General features: G+C 47.2%; 1 protein-coding gene across 1 annotated transcript in view; it reads left to right on the top strand.

Annotated features, from left to right (window-relative positions):
• Window positions 1–317: 317 nt before the first annotated feature.
• Window positions 318–15183, top strand: part of GNB4 (G protein subunit beta 4) — a 29226-nt gene continuing 14360 nt past the window's right edge. The window contains exon 1 of the mRNA XM_068692659.1: window positions 318–474. The gene's annotated coding sequence lies outside the window, so the exon portion shown is untranslated. The remainder of the gene's footprint in view (window positions 475–15183) is intronic.

The raw sequence follows: 15183 nt of genomic DNA, 5'->3' as shown, positions 1-15183 counted from the left end.
GGTGAGTGATTTAAGGCACTACGTGAGGAAAGCAGCGGGCTGTGGCATTGCGGTGTGTTACGGTCTGTGCGGCCACGGGCTGCTCTGTGGATGTCTGGCCATGAGTGGTGAGTTATTTAGTGATCACACTGACATTTCGGGGGGTGCTTTTCCACAGTATTTATAACAAAAAATACGAGCGGCTGTGGCAACGTAAAAACCGCCACGGGGCCGCCGAGGCCTGCAGGCCCTCAGCCCCCGCGGGAGCCGCCGCCTGGCTGCCGGGGCGCTGCCTCTTTAAGCGCTCTGACGTCAGCGCAGCGCAGCCATGGCAACGGCCCGGCCCGGCGGCCGGGGCCATGCGGGCGGGGGAGGAGCTCCGGGCGCCGCGACCGAGCGCCATGGAGGCGGCGGCGGCGGCTCGGTGACACCCGCGGGCCCGCACCGACACCGGCACCGACACCGGGACCAGCACCGGCACCGCCCGGCCCGCAGGTACAGCCCTAAGGGGCGCCCCTCCTGAGGCGCGAGGCTCGGGGGCCTTCAGGGCCCTGAGGGCGGCGGCCGCCCCCCCCCTCCCCTCCTCAGCCCCCCCCCTCCCGGTTCGGTCCCTCCTGAGGCCGCGGAGCGGGGCTGAGGCGGCCGCCCAGGAGCTCCGGGCTCGGTGGCGGTGCTGGGGGAAGCCCCGACCCCGCCCGGGAGCCCCGCGGGAGCCCCGCGGCCGCCGCTGCCCCGCCCCTGGCGGGCGGCTCCGTGCTGCGGGCGGGGCGCGGGGAGGAGGAGGAGGAGGAGGAGGAGGAGGGGTGGGGGGAGGAAGAGGAGGGGGAGGACGGGGAGGAAGAGGAGGAGGCGGCAGGGCCCGGCCCTGGGGGGGGAGCTCGCAGCCGGGCGTCGCCGCCAGCAGCGGCCCCAGCGCCGCCGCCTGCAGGTAACGGCCCGAGGGGGCCCGGCCCGAGGGGCTGGGGGGGGCCGGGGGGGGAGCGGCAGCGCCTGGGGGGGTCTCGGGGCTGTGGGTGGGGTGGGCGCCCTGGTGCTGGTGCTCGCTGCCGGTTCCCTTCTTTCCCCGGCGGCTTTGGGGCCCTGGGACCCCGCCCTGCCCTGCCCCGGTGGGGGGCGGCCGCGGGGCGGCACGGGGGGACCCGGGAAAAATGCGAAAAAAAAAAAATGCAAAGTCACGGGGGGCGAGCCGGCACCCGCTGCCTGGCACCTCGCTGTCTCCACAGCCAGATCTTGTTTCTTTCTTTTTCTTTTTTTTTTCAAAATCTGATTTTTTTCTTGCCCGCGCTTCTCGCGGGGGTCATCGCCTGCTTAAATTTTTTTTATTCTCGTCTCCGCCAGAAACTGTGAGAAGCTCCCGACTTGCCTCACGCCGCCAAGTTTGGGGTTTGTTGTAGCGCTGCGCGGGCAGAAGGAGCTCCCGGCGCTTCCTCGTGTGCCTGCACAGGCGGGCGATCGGCGTCCTGCCCTGTGTTGGGCCAGTTGTTGCAGCCCGCAGAATAGCTGCTTTGCCAGGCTCGCTTTCAGTCCTGAAGTAGGACTGTGCTAAGCATGAGCCGTGGAAAAAATTGCTTAGAGTTTAATCTGATTGCCTGTCATCAATCTGTGACATGCTCTGAGAGCAGCCCCTGCCCTGTCATTGGGAAGGGCGCTCCGGAGGGAGCAGGCAGGTAACCAGCTGCCGAAACCCCTGGGAAGGTGTTGGGAGGGGAGAGAGGCAGAGCCCCCTGAGTCTGGTGGATTTTCTCTGTGCAGTCCAGCTCTGCGCTCTGCTTCAGTCTCTTCCTTGAAAACCCTTCGGCTGTTTTCTGCCGAGAATTTGGGCTGAGAGACGAGGGCAGCTGCGTGGCACCAAGTGATTCCTGGTGGTCACTGCATCTCCACCAGCACAGCTCCGTGCTGGTTCGCAGGGCTCCTTGCTGCACCGTGGAGCTGCTGCCGGGGGGGCTCGGTGTGCCTGCCAGACCTGCCTGGGCTTTGTGTATGAACAGGGGGGGTCCGGAGATGCCGGTAGTCGTGGCGGGGAGTCGGTGGCGGTGGGAATACGTGGGGATGTGCGCCTGCAAAGTCATCGCGACGCGCAGGGGAAAACCGAAAACTGCACTGACTGCTGGTGGAAACGCTGGCAGTGATGTAAAAGGTGATCGCTCATCTGACGGTCAGATGACAGGCACGATAGATGGAACTAGCGGTTCAACTGGGAGAACTCAGGAGTAATGCTAATAATAACATCAAGAAATTACAAAAAAAACCACCTTAGATTATGAGGTCTTCTAGTGGGATGGTAGCCTTCAGTGCTTTTTCTGCAGTGTTTGTGATTTTTGTGTGATAACAGTGGTGAAGTTAACTTGTGCTTCCACGGGATGGACTGATTTTTATCTTGGAAGGAGAGGGCTAGGAAAAAGAGGGAGATTCTTTTATTTATATATAAATAAAATATATATATATAATTTCTACAAATATAAAATCTCATTGTGTCTAATACAGTAAACACAGGCAATATTCAATTACATATTCTTCAAAATAGTTCTTACAGTAGGTAGTGTGGATGAGTTAAACAGTTCAATATTTTGAGAGTTAGGACTATATAATTTTTTTTTTTTTTTTTTTTTGTTAAACAGGAAACCCACATTTTCATGACACAGGGATGAATTTCTCTGTATTCTGTGAGTTGGCGTGGTCAAAGTGGCCCAGCAAATAACTGGTGCTCTAATGTTTAGCCCTTCCCCAAGCGCTTGAAAAGTTGGTCTTGACTGACTGCTCAGGCCATTTAAATCTGAAGTGGAAGATAGTTGGCTACGAATGTAATCTGTTATATTTATGTTGGATAATGAAAGTTTCAACCATGTCTTAGTGTTCCCTATTTGAGCACTAATATAGCTAGTGTTTAATTTGTTCAAGTAGTTTAGTTTTCCACACAGTTTCTAAAGAAAAACCTGGGATTCAAAAACATTAGAAAACATTGCGGAATATTTTTGAATACCGAATTGTGCCTAGTTCCATCCTAGAACATTACGCAACCTTTAAAATGCCACAGAATTTATGAATATAGGCTCCTGAAGGTGAAACAAGAAATAAAAAAAACACAACTATGCAGTGTATCGTAAATCTCCCTCAGTTACTGTCTTCTCTGCCACAGCCATAAATTAAGACTGCGCGTCACTGAAGACAGGGTCACTTGATTTATTGTTTCTAATCTCAGGAGTCACTTTAAAAAGTCTCATCAAGCTGGTAAGAAATCCAGAGTCTCTGAGCTTGCCACACAGCGCTTGCTCATGGAATGTGGATACTTGCGGGCAGTGATAATGCAGCGATCATGTTTTTTATTTAACAGCGTCTGAGAACATCGATACGCAGATTAATGCAATTCCTGAGTGCCTCGAGCATGCTTTTTAGAAAGTAAGCATAATGTTGCTAATGAAGAAAAATGTTGAGTTCCAACAACATTTTTCTTTCCTTTAATTGGGTGCAGACCTGTCACTTATTTCATCTGCCGAAGTGTGTAATTAAGGTTGTTGTCGTGTTCTTGTGTGAAACTTCTGTATTTTGTAACCTGGTGTTTTGTAATAGAATTTATGTGAAAGATGCTAAACAGAACTAAAGCGAATGATCATGGAAACCAAGAACATATGCAGTTCTCTTAAGGTTGTGGTTTGATATCTGATACTAGGGCAGAGAGCTTCATAGAGCTTTCTAGATAACAAGAGGCACTGCTACACAAAGCTGCAACTTGTAATTTCAAAAAATCTCTACTGGTTAGGGTTGTGCTGATATGCTCAGCAGCGTGTGAACAACAAAATGTTCTGTGTTTGAAGAGAGAGAGCCTGAAAGAAAAGACCAAGAGGTGAACTCCTTCAGGTTTCGAAGGGATCTCAGCTTGGAGGCCATCTGTGTTACCTAAAGGTCTGATCGTTAGGAGTTGTGTGAGGAAATGCCATCCTATGCAGATGAATGAGAGCTGATTTGAAGGTTTAATTAAAAAAATAAAAATAAAAACTATATAGATGGCCATCTAATAGCAAGCAGCTATGTCAGTGAAGACAGTTTCACTTCCTTTAAGATGTCTCAGCTTCCAAAAGCATGTGAAATGCTGACATAGAGTAAAGCAAATTCTGGTTCAATTACTCTAACTCTTGCAGGCTGTTGCCACGTGGAAGGACTTCCCCTGGAAAGGAGGGGAGAGAAAGATGTACCTGGCTGTAATGTAGAGCAGAAGACCTGTTCAGGTCCCACCTATCACATAAAATTAGTTACTTTGAGGTAAGACAGGTTTGTTAATTTGGACAAACTCTCATTTTTTCTTCTTCTTGTGTTGGATGTCAGACAAATATTAATCATATGGACCTTCAACATAAGCCAAGTGTTTGAGTCATAGCAAGTGCTGCTGTTCTGAAACACTATTAAAAGAGCTGAGTAATGTTAAGATTTAAATTATATTTGTATGACTTTCATTTTAAGCAACATCATAAATCTTAGGATTGAATGTTTCTCAAATGGGACTGAAGATCTTGGAGCTGCACTTGATGACTGGTTTGGCGTCTTTGAAAAGAACAAATAACCTCTCTGCAGCTGGCTCTGAGAACAACCCCTGGCGGTGTTAGGTTTGCTCTCGCAGCACAGTCACCAGTTCAGGTGGTTGGCATCTCCTCTTGCAGGTCTGTGTGCAGGGGCTCCTGTAGGTGAAATTGGTTTTACTTGTTACTGCCCTAAAAGGGCAGATCTGCCACGTGGGCATCAGAGCACACACCCTGAGGCAGTTAGCACTGAGATTCTCTTTTGAAACCAACTGGGAAAGCATCCTAGAGTTTGCTCCTTTGGGGAGTGCTGGGTGAATTTTGGGAAGTGCTATGGGCACCTCTTGGCACTCGGACGTCCTGATGTCTCGGAGCAGGAGCCATGCCCGCCTGCTCCACCAGCATTGCTGTCAGGCTTCAGCAGAGCACCTAAGCAGCTTCAGGAGAACTTGCTCTGATTCTTAGAATCATAAAATCGCAGAATATCTGGAGTTGGAAGAGACCCACAAGGATCATCGAGTCCAACTCCTGGCACCACACAGGTCAACCAAAAATTTCAGACCATTCTTGCTGGGTTAATGCATGCATATATTTCTTGCTGCCCTCTATTACTTTTTTCTAATCACTGCTCCTATAAGTTGTATTTGTGTCATTTTCTATTTGGATGGAAATTAAAAAGTAATTTTTGACCTACTTGTATGAATTTAAAATCATGCATTAAAGTAGAAGATGCTTATTCAAGATGTATGAAATGGTTAAAACACATTTAGTACCTGAAGTTGATTTAATTAAAAGAGATGATATTGGATTGGAGTCTTCTTCTGGTGGCCCTTTCTGTCGACTAATGGCTTTAGGTGATTGTTCATGTAAACCAATTTTATCCCTAGTTTAGAAAAGGAAGGCATTTTCTTTCAGATTCTTGATTTAAATTGAGCTCAGTTGTTTCTGAGCTGAAATAAATATTCAGATTGCATATATAGATGGAATGCTTGTCAAAATCTCATTTAACACATTGTATATTTGGAGCCTTAGTGTGTATCTACTGACTTTGATCAGTTTCGGTGATTTTGACAACGCAATATAATGTACTAAAAATTAATAAACCTACAGTAAATTAGCTTTTAAGTAGGGTTATTCTGTAAAAGTTTCCCTATTCCCTCCACCAAAAAAACAAACAAAACCAAAAATAAAATAGGTGAAGCTTCCCTATCCCATCCACCACCAAAAAAAAATACAAAGGTTTAAGCAAAGGTGTTCATCTTGTATGTTAGAAAGTAGAGTGAGTCCTTTCCTTTCCACGTGCGTTTTGGCGGTGGGAAGCAAAGGAAGTAGAGCATCTCCAGGAAGACATTAGGTCTAGATGATCTAGAATGTCAAGAAACTGATAATGCTGGTGGCGGTTTCCTTCCGCTGCAGAGGTAGGAAGGAGATGGCAGGGTGCTGGCTGCCCCTAGCCGTGCTAGGGCAGAAGAGCAGCAGCGCCCACGGCGGTGTCGGTGTGTTACTTGCCTTCAAATACTGCTGCTCTCTGCTGCTTGTAGGGCAAGGAAGTTCTCCTTTGTGGTTGCTCTTTCTAGAGTCTTTTGTTAGCCTGGAAGCAAGGTATCTGAGCAAAAAACAATCCAAAGCACAGAGAATGAGGTGGCCAGGAAGTACAACTACTGTGTTGGGCCCTGCAAAGGCAGTCTTTGGTCTTTTATCTCCAAGATATGCGACAGAAAAGGGGAAACTCTTTTATCGAGGGAGCTGGATTGTTTTAGCACAGCAAGGTAAGGTGCACTACAAATCCAAAGCAAAAGCCCTACAAATGACTACCCCTATACAGCAGCTCTTCAGCACGGCTCCCCTGGCTGCAGGAGGAAGCAGGGCAGGTAGCGGGGGACAGGAAGTCATTTAAAACTGCTTTTTTTTTTCTTTTTTTTTTTCTTTTTCCCTGTCCTCTATTCTATTTCATTTCAAATGCTAATAGATGGCATCAGAAGTAATACATGCACTTTACAAAGGGATGAAAGGAAGAAAAGAAAACTGACTTTTGCCAGTAGTGATAATTCAGGAGCTGGAGCAATTTTCTGCTCTCAGTCTCCGCAGAAGCAGCGCGGCCCTGCATCGCAGACTTTCACAGTAACTTTCACAAGATGACAGCTGAAAGGCGAAGGTCCTAAGCAAACAGTTGAATTACTCAGGAGTTTCATCGGTACTGCTAATGTTTGCTTTTTCATTGAGTCACAGAGCAGTTTTGCCCTCCACTCAGCGTCTGGAACTGGGAGTTTTAAGAACATTTAGCCATTTTTACTGATCTTTGGGCCACAAATGCTGAAAAAAATCAAAAAATGGCTGAGTGTGCATCCCAGGTTGTAAAATGAGAAGATTTATGAGAACAAGGCCTGCTTCTTGGCGCGGGTTAGAAGCCAAGGCAGCGCACTTCACCAGGTTGTTGTTGACCCAGCTCTCTTTGACTGAGATACGTGGGAAGTATTTATGAGCACAGAAGTTTCAGTGGGTTGGAAAGATAACCTCTGGCAAGGCACGCTGTGGACCCAGGGGCTCTTCTGTGGCAACAGTGCCTGGCAAATACATTCCTGTCTGTAACAGTAGGCTTTGCCTCCACAGGGGAATCCTGCTATTTATAACTTAAGGAGTGTCATGCTTCCGTAAAAAAGTAGCTCTCTCTCTCTCTTTTTTTTTTTTTTTTAAACTTTTTGAGAAGATTGCTTCTAGTGGGAGTTGTACTTCCTTCCTTCCATTTTTTTCTTCCATCCTCTTCTGTTGGAAACTTCATCTAGGACCATTTTTCTTCTGATAACCAGTTAGTTAATCTCTGACTTTTGGCAACTATACTTTGTACATTAATGTCACCTAAACATATCTGCTCTTCTCTCTTGCGTCTTGGGATATGGACTCTAAAAATACATCTGGATTTTAATGCATCACAAAAGCGTGAAAAAGAATGAATTGTAAGCTTGATTTACAACTTCCTTTTAGTATAATGCCAGCTTTATCTAGATAGTTTTTTATAAGAAAGGTTTTTATCTTGTCTAGAACTTTTTCTGCTAGATATAATCACTGCGTTAAAAATACTCTTACTATAAAGACAGGCGTTATTTTGAGAACCCTGTGATTGTGAAGATAGTTCAAAAGCACAGTGATACATAGCATCTTCCTTAAGTATTCAGTGTCGTTTCTTTTTTTTGGAGTGGCAGCGCTGCATGAGACACATCAAGAGTAGTTCCAAAGAGGATACATTCAATATATGAAATTGCGTCTCATCACAAGTGGTAGGGGAGTAGCTGCACAGTCTGCGTACTCCTAATCCCACATGTGCGTTAGGAAGGGTGAAAAACACCCTGCATTTTCTAGTGTGGGTTTTCCAGTCATTCAGTGGTGCTGTGTAAAGCTGAGGCTGTGGGGCTATGGTTGGATGTTAAAGGCCTATGGTAGTAGTCATCCCTTAAAAAAATATTTATATGTATACAAACTACTAAAGTAGCCTCAACTCTAGTCTGGGAGACGGCTTAATTTTTGTGGCTTAGAATCACAAATTGTTGACCAGAAATGTGTTGTGAACCAAAAGCAAACTCAAAATTAGACGTGAGGGCAATAGCTTTATCTGATCTATGGATAATCAGTATAAAACCCAAATGTTTATATTCCCTTGTTTTCCTCTGAAAGAGTACAGCTGTATGCTAAACGTTACAGCTGCGTAATTATGTGAGCTGCATAATGCCTCGCTGTAACTCCGGTACCAAGGGAGCGTGTGTGTAGGGCTGAATGGTGAGGAGGAGGGAAGGGTGCAGAAGCCTATCTATAGATCAAATGCGTTTTTTTCCAAGCTGGTTGATGCGTTTGAAAGGAAGCAATGTGTATGTGTAGCTGGTACTGCTGGGCTTTCTGCTCCTGAAGTGTGCGAGAACGCGCTGCTTGGAAAAACTGTCAGCCAGGAATTATTTCAGTCAAGTGAACAATCTGGTGCAACCCAGGCGCTTCTCTTGTTGACAGCATTTGTTTCTCTAAACGTGCGTCTTCACTGACTTGGAGCCTTAAATCTGCTGTGTGCTCAGTGCCTGTTGTGTATCGTGCAGCCTGCACACGCTTAGAAGACGGGGCTGCTCGGTGGTGCTTTGTGCGTGGCGGTACCGCAGCAGATTTTGTGTGCCCAGCGCTGCTTGGCCCTACAGAGTGAAAGGGTCCTGTGCCACTTGAGTAAGCATCAGCGCACCAGCCTCTTAAAGTCCAAAATCCAGCTTGTTGAGATGGATTTACATGTAAGTCATTTACAAATGGCTTTGAACTGCCCTCTCTTTACTAGGAAAAGCGCACTGGAGAAGTTGACGGAGTAGTGTCTGGGTATAGCTGAGTGTTTGAAGAGGGAGATAAACTCATACATTGCTCACTCTGCATGTGGCCACTTGTCTTTCCAAGGAAAAACGTGGACTGGAATCGTCCCTGTCTCGTTACTTAGGGTTGTATCTTTTTGCTTCGGTCTTAAACATTTTGAATTGCAAACCCAGAGACACTGCATCCAGCAGGGGAGTGCTCTGGGGTCACTGAACCAGCCTGTCACTGGAAATCATTTTTGTCACAAGAGAGCATAACGTGAATTTCACGTGAAATTCTGGTTGTGGGGAGTGTGATTAAAGAAATTTTGCTTACATGCGGAAACGTTTTGACCTGGAAGTGACATCATGAATATAAGATGCAAGAATGCTACTTTTAGAAAAATCCCTATTTTGGACTGTGAAATATTCATGACGTTGAAAAATTCCTTCTTCCTGTGCTTTTGTCAGCCTTGTGCTTAACACTGAACTTCTTGTTTTTTTTTCTAGAATCTAGCGTGTGTTTGTAAAGGAAGAGTAAGGGGTTCGGGGTTGTTTTACATATGTGCTTGGCTTAGACCTTACGATGGGTTTTAGAAGTAAGCTCTTGTGTCTGTCAGCCTAAGACAGTGCTCCAGTAAGCCGGCAACCTGTTGTATGTATAAGGCTAAAAGTCTACAGTCACTGATAATTTTTTATTTCACTCGAATGTCTACCTTGTGACTTCCTTTGCAAGTTTTGTGGCTGCTGTCAGCGTGCTCAGTATTTGTCAGTCTATTTGTCTTCCATGGAGACCGTAAGCGAGGTGGTGATCGGTGGAGGAGGCGCGCGGTGGAGCTCGCCGTGTGCTGAAACCCAGCAGCACTGCGTGAGGGGTGTTGGAGCTGCTGTTTCCTCGGCTCTCCTGTAGCAGTGACAGCCACCACGGGCTGATGCAGTACTGGATTCCGCAGGTGAACTTCCAGGTGTGTATTTGTCTGACTGAAGTTGCTTCTGTTAATATTTCCGGGCAGTTATTGCAGTAAATAGAAACTCTTTCATGTGCCAGGCTTTACTCCAAACATACATGAAAACCACAAGCTTAGCAGCCGTGTGTGTACACCAGCAGAGGCTGGCATTCCTCCTGATGTGGAGTGGTGTTAGTGTGTGGCTGCAGGAAGGAGAGCACCCAACATCTCCAGCCCCAACCTGCCAGAGCCACGCGGCTGGGGCGGCCTCGTGCCCCTGACGTTGCTGCGTGCTGCCTGCTGGAGTCGCGCCCTAGGAGGCGAGGCTGTTTTCTTACCCCGCTGATTTTTTGGTGGCCTGTGGGTCTCTTTTTGTCACCTGTGCTTTCCAGCTGTGCACCAAGTGTTGAGCACATACATTCAACAGCTCCTTCAAATTCAGCGTGGTATCTGGTAGAGAAATGGGTGTTTAAATAAGTTCTGCTAGTCCTCTTCCTCTTAGAGGCGTTGGTTGATTATTTCCTGTTTTTGTACCAAAGCTATAATGGAGACATATCGCTTTAAAACACTTCCAAAATGTGCAGAAGTGCAACAATAGCGGTGACCTCAGAGAACAAGGTCACACCCAGGCCCGTTTCCTGTTTTGTTCTTGGGGAAACCGGAGGCCTGCGAAACGCTGGAGAGCCCTGCTTGACACCGAGGGGTGCGCTCCGGCAGCTGGCAGCAGCTCGCCGGGGTACAGAGTGGAAATATGAAGACAGCCTTAAGGAAGGGATTGGGTTAGGATTTCCCAAGTTATTGTTTGTTTGTTAATTGTTTTAATTGATCATTATTCTGCTTCTTAATTATCTGAGATGTTACACTGCAGCTAACGTAGAGTATTTGTTAAAGGTACAGAAGGGAAGGAAATGCACAGAGGAGGTTTGGGTGGAGAGAGAGGAGAAAGCACACCCTGGCTGCTGTGTCAACCTAGGCCTATCTCTGCTTGCATTTCAGAGCATTTGGCTTTAGCACAAACTGGAGCACGGGAGGTTCTGCCTAAACACCAGGCAGCACTTCAGTGCCGTGTCTGTGACCAGCACAGGCTGCCCAGAGAGGCTGTGGAGTCTCCTGCTTGGAGATCTTCAAAACATCCTGGACATGGTCCTGGACAGCAGCTCTCCGTGTCACTGCTTGAGCAGGGCTTGGAGCAGGTGAATTCCAGAGGTGCCAACCTCGGCCATTCTGCGAGTCTGAGTGACAGCATACAGCCAACAAACAGTGCCAAACAACCAAAAACAGCCACAAACCTTAGATACTTAATTTTACTCAGTGGAGAGCATGTGATTTTCAAACAGCTCTATAATTATAGTACATAAAATTCAAACTAAAATAGTTTTTATATGTGAAAATAAAAATACTTTTTTATATGTTCATATGTAACTAGAGGGTAACATTGATGCATTTATTTTGAATGGCTGTTAGGCAGCCAGAGATTTTACTTTATGTAAGTCTTTGTCCACTGTGCCCAAGTCTATAGAAGTCGAGCAGTTCTTGAGTATGTCAAATCTGTTCCGTTCAGAGTATAGGAAGCAAAACCTGGGCAGTTTTCTTCCTCATTCATGGTTTTAGGGAGACATAAATGAATGGGCAGAGCTGCCTAAGTCTCGTATAGTGTCACTAGATGAGGAAATGCTTTATCAAATTCGTCTTTGGCACGTCCTGAATATATAAACTATTATTCTGTATGCTGCCAGAACTCGGCTTTGGAGACAGAATCCCGTTGTCTAACACTGTTGAGACAGCAAAACGTGCGTGCGCTGTCATCTGTTCCAGCTGAGAGGCAGGTAGCTTGATCCAGGCAGCTTCAGCGTGCAGAGGTTTTGTGAAGCGTGAATTTGTGTGAGTTACCGATATAGCTCACTTGAGAGAGATCCGGGGTATTTCTGGTGCCGTTTTCCTATATTTAGTGAAGCGCTATAGTTAGCATTCCTTATGTTTAGCCACCTGTGTGAGCGCTGGTAGGGATGATCACATGAAAGCTATGTGAAACCTCCTGTCTTACTTTCTGCTGCTGTGTGTTTACCACTTGTGAGATCTTGCTGCATATGCCTTGAAAAGTTGAGAGCTGGTATGTATAGCTAAGCACTTATTTAAATTCTAAAACTGTTTTTTTTTTGATCCAGAATCCAGTTATTGCCTGAATAATCCTTCGGTGGATAGCTTTTAAGACTCCAGGCAGCCAGACTGTTCTCTTTTCTGTCTCGTTAGTCTCTTTATATTTGGTACAAAAATAGCAGTGCTTTGTTGTGGGGAGGAGCATATTTACACTCCTCTAGTCGTTTTTTTTTTGCCTTGTCTGTATGGTGATTTTACATGGGAACAAGCTAAGCTTACTGTGGCAACTGAAAAAGTCTGTTTTAAGTCCATTTTTTCTATTTTTTCATTTTTTTAAAAAAAGAAACCAAATTACTTAACATCTTAGTTTGTAAACTGTAATCTTCTCCGAGACAGAAATAGCTCTGCTTTGTAGAACTAAAGGTTCCTATCCTTACACACCTGACTATTCTTCCAGCAATCTGCCAAGGACCAGCCCATTTCCTGGCTCTCCAGAGCTGAGTGGGCTCCCTGCCCCTGACTCAGCTGCCCAGCTCGGAGCAGGGGGGCCAGGGGTTCCCTTTTGGCACCCAGGTGAGCCCCCCACAACCCTGCTTGTGCAGCGCCTCCTCGAGTGCCTTTGGAGTCAGCATTGCAGAGAAGAGCTTCATCTGAGTCCGTGTGTTACAGAGAAAGTACTTTCAGGACGAGAACTTGGGGTAATTTGCCACTGCCTGCCCATATAACGAGGAATTGAACCGTTAGCAAGTGATGCGGGTACTGAATCAGGAACAGGGCAAGGAATAATTCATCTCTGGAGTGCTCAGCCTGGCCGTGGCCATCATGCCACTAGATGTGCTGTGGAATCCTGAGTCAATTAGTTTGCCTCGAGGAGGGGCAGTTTATTTCGGTGTGACTGAATTAGCTGATCCGTGCCCACGGAGGAGGAGTTGTACAGAGGCACTGTGCAGCCTACCAGTGACACCACGTTACAAAGCCAAGCTGCGCCGCGTGGTTACGCGTAGCTGCTCCTCGCAACGCTCCCGCTGTCGGTTCTGATGGGAAGCACGGTGTGTCCTTGACCCTGTTTCCTGATTGCTCTGGCAATTAGCAGCGGTGCCCCCCCGGCTAGCGGTATTATTAAAAAGTTCTTCCACTTCCTGCTGCTCATCCCCTCAAGGCCTCTTCACTGTAGCAGATGCCATTATTCAGAGTGCATCGTGCGCATCATGGGCTGCATGTGAAGAGAAGCATCTGGGTTTTCCGTAGGCATTTCTACCTGCAAGTGCTGAAAAGCAGCTTCCACTGGTGTTCTGCATTTCATTGCACTCAGAATATTCTTTCTCGGTCCGGACACTTATTAAAAATTTAATAAGTTAGGGAGGTAGACATACTGCTCCCCTCTGTCCCCTGAGATGACGAGAGGAATCACGGCCCCGTTTCTGCTTGTGGTGAGCGCGCTGATGGCTTCTTTGAGTGCGCATCAGAGCATGGTGTGGCTTGGGAAGTTCGTGTCTGCAATAATGAGTTTACCAGGCTGTGGAGCGGTACTCCGTCCTGACTGGTAGCATTTCATTTTCTGGGAGGGGAAGAAGAACAGACATGTCCTGTGTAACCCTTGTCCAGGTTAGATCTGAATCCGAGGAGGTTTTCACTAATCCATTGTGTGAAGAAGAATTTGTGATACAGATCGCCTCTGCTCGTTGCGATCCCTCAGAAGGTAGTCACAGCATTTAATCTGATAAAAAAACAAATGGTTTTTATCTGATGGCTGGCAGCATTTGGAAATAGTCTGCTTCAAGGTTGTGGTGATGGCCTGCTTCTCCTCGCAGCGGAGAGGTTTACAGGATGTACCCATCTGCCTTTACCACCGGGCACCTCGGCGCGTCTTCTTGCCGTGGCTGACAGGTCACCTCACCGATGTGCTCAGAAACAAGATCACAACACGCACATCTCACCTGGGTGGTGGTCTGCACACACAGCTACGCCTTGCCTCTGGCTTCCTGTCGTTTGCTGTCTTCAGTCATAGCACTGTCGCACCAGCAGCATCAAAGCAGAGACAAACCCACGTGTGCACAGATCTTCGCGCTGTGCTCTCGGGATCGTGGCACCAGGCAGGTGCTGGCAGCAGCTCAGGAGCGCTGCTCGTGGAGATAGCCTGCGTCTGGGGAGGAGTCTGAGAGCTTCCTCCCTGCCCACCCCATTTCTGTAATTTCCTCCAGGCATTTTGGAATGGTGGATTAAAAAAAAAAAAATCCCAAGTGGAAGCATCGTGCTCACAGTCCTGCTAAATACTTGGAGGTGTGTGCTCATTTGAACCCATGTGCAGCTCAGAGGGAGCTGCAGCCAGGCCAGCAGAGAGCTCTGGGTACACTTCAGCTCAGTGGTTGAACTGAGGTTATGTGCTGTGGTGTCCCCGTGTCTGTATATATAGCTTAAGAGTATCTCAGAGTTTGCTGTTCAGCTGCTGCGAACTGGAAAGGAACTTGAAACCCAGGTTATTCTAGCTTAAATTAATCCAGATTCCCTACTAATTCACGTGACTCGGAGCGGCTGCATTCGCCGAGGCGTGGACTGGCCTCGAAGCACTGACACGTTCCTGGCGACCGTGCAGACTTCAGAACGTGCCGATACCGCTGGGGCTTCTCAACTTTAACAATGGTTTTGTAAATAAAATAAAAAGGTCATTGTCCTTGAATTTGCTCAGGGATCAATACTTAAGCTTGATACGGGTGAGTGAGAAGAGCTCAGAAGTTGGAGTGTGGCCACGTGGCAATGTGTGTGTTCGGGTAACACCATCCGAGGCTGTCCAGCTGCTGGTGCGGCTTCATGCAGAAGTGGCATTAGGGATGAACACTACTGACACTAATGGCGTTAAAGTCATTAACGCTGCCTTTATGGTTGAAGTGCAGAATGGTCAGCAGTGGTCTCTGAGACCAAATTTCTGATACGTTCACAGTTTCACCTGCCAGTAAAAAGATGCCCTGCCTGTACCTGCTTGTGACCAGCAATGCACGCTTCCAGTTCAATATTAATGTCTCTTTCTTTAAGGTGAATTATTCTCTGTGTTGAAGTCACCCTTCACAGAGCACTGACGTGTGTGGCACATCACAGAGCAGAAGCGCATTTCCCTTCACAGAAGATTAGAAAGAGATCAGCTTTTCTGTTAGGAATCTTTACCTTCTGTTAAAAATAGCACAGGAGGTAACTGAGAGGAGGGCAGGTATCATGGCTTGCCTGCTTTAGACACTTGAGTCCGTTGTTGTGTCTGTGCTACCTTTGGGTACGTTCTAGAACAAAAACAGGAAATTTTGACACTGCTGGAACTGTATTTCAGAGAGGTGCGGTATTCTGATC

This window comes from Anas acuta, chromosome 9, assembly GCF_963932015.1.
Source record: "Anas acuta chromosome 9, bAnaAcu1.1, whole genome shotgun sequence".
Lineage (NCBI taxonomy): Eukaryota > Metazoa > Chordata > Aves > Anseriformes > Anatidae > Anas > Anas acuta.
The sequence above is the reverse complement of the archived record's forward strand: the minus strand, read 5'-3'. Positions and strand labels throughout refer to the sequence as shown.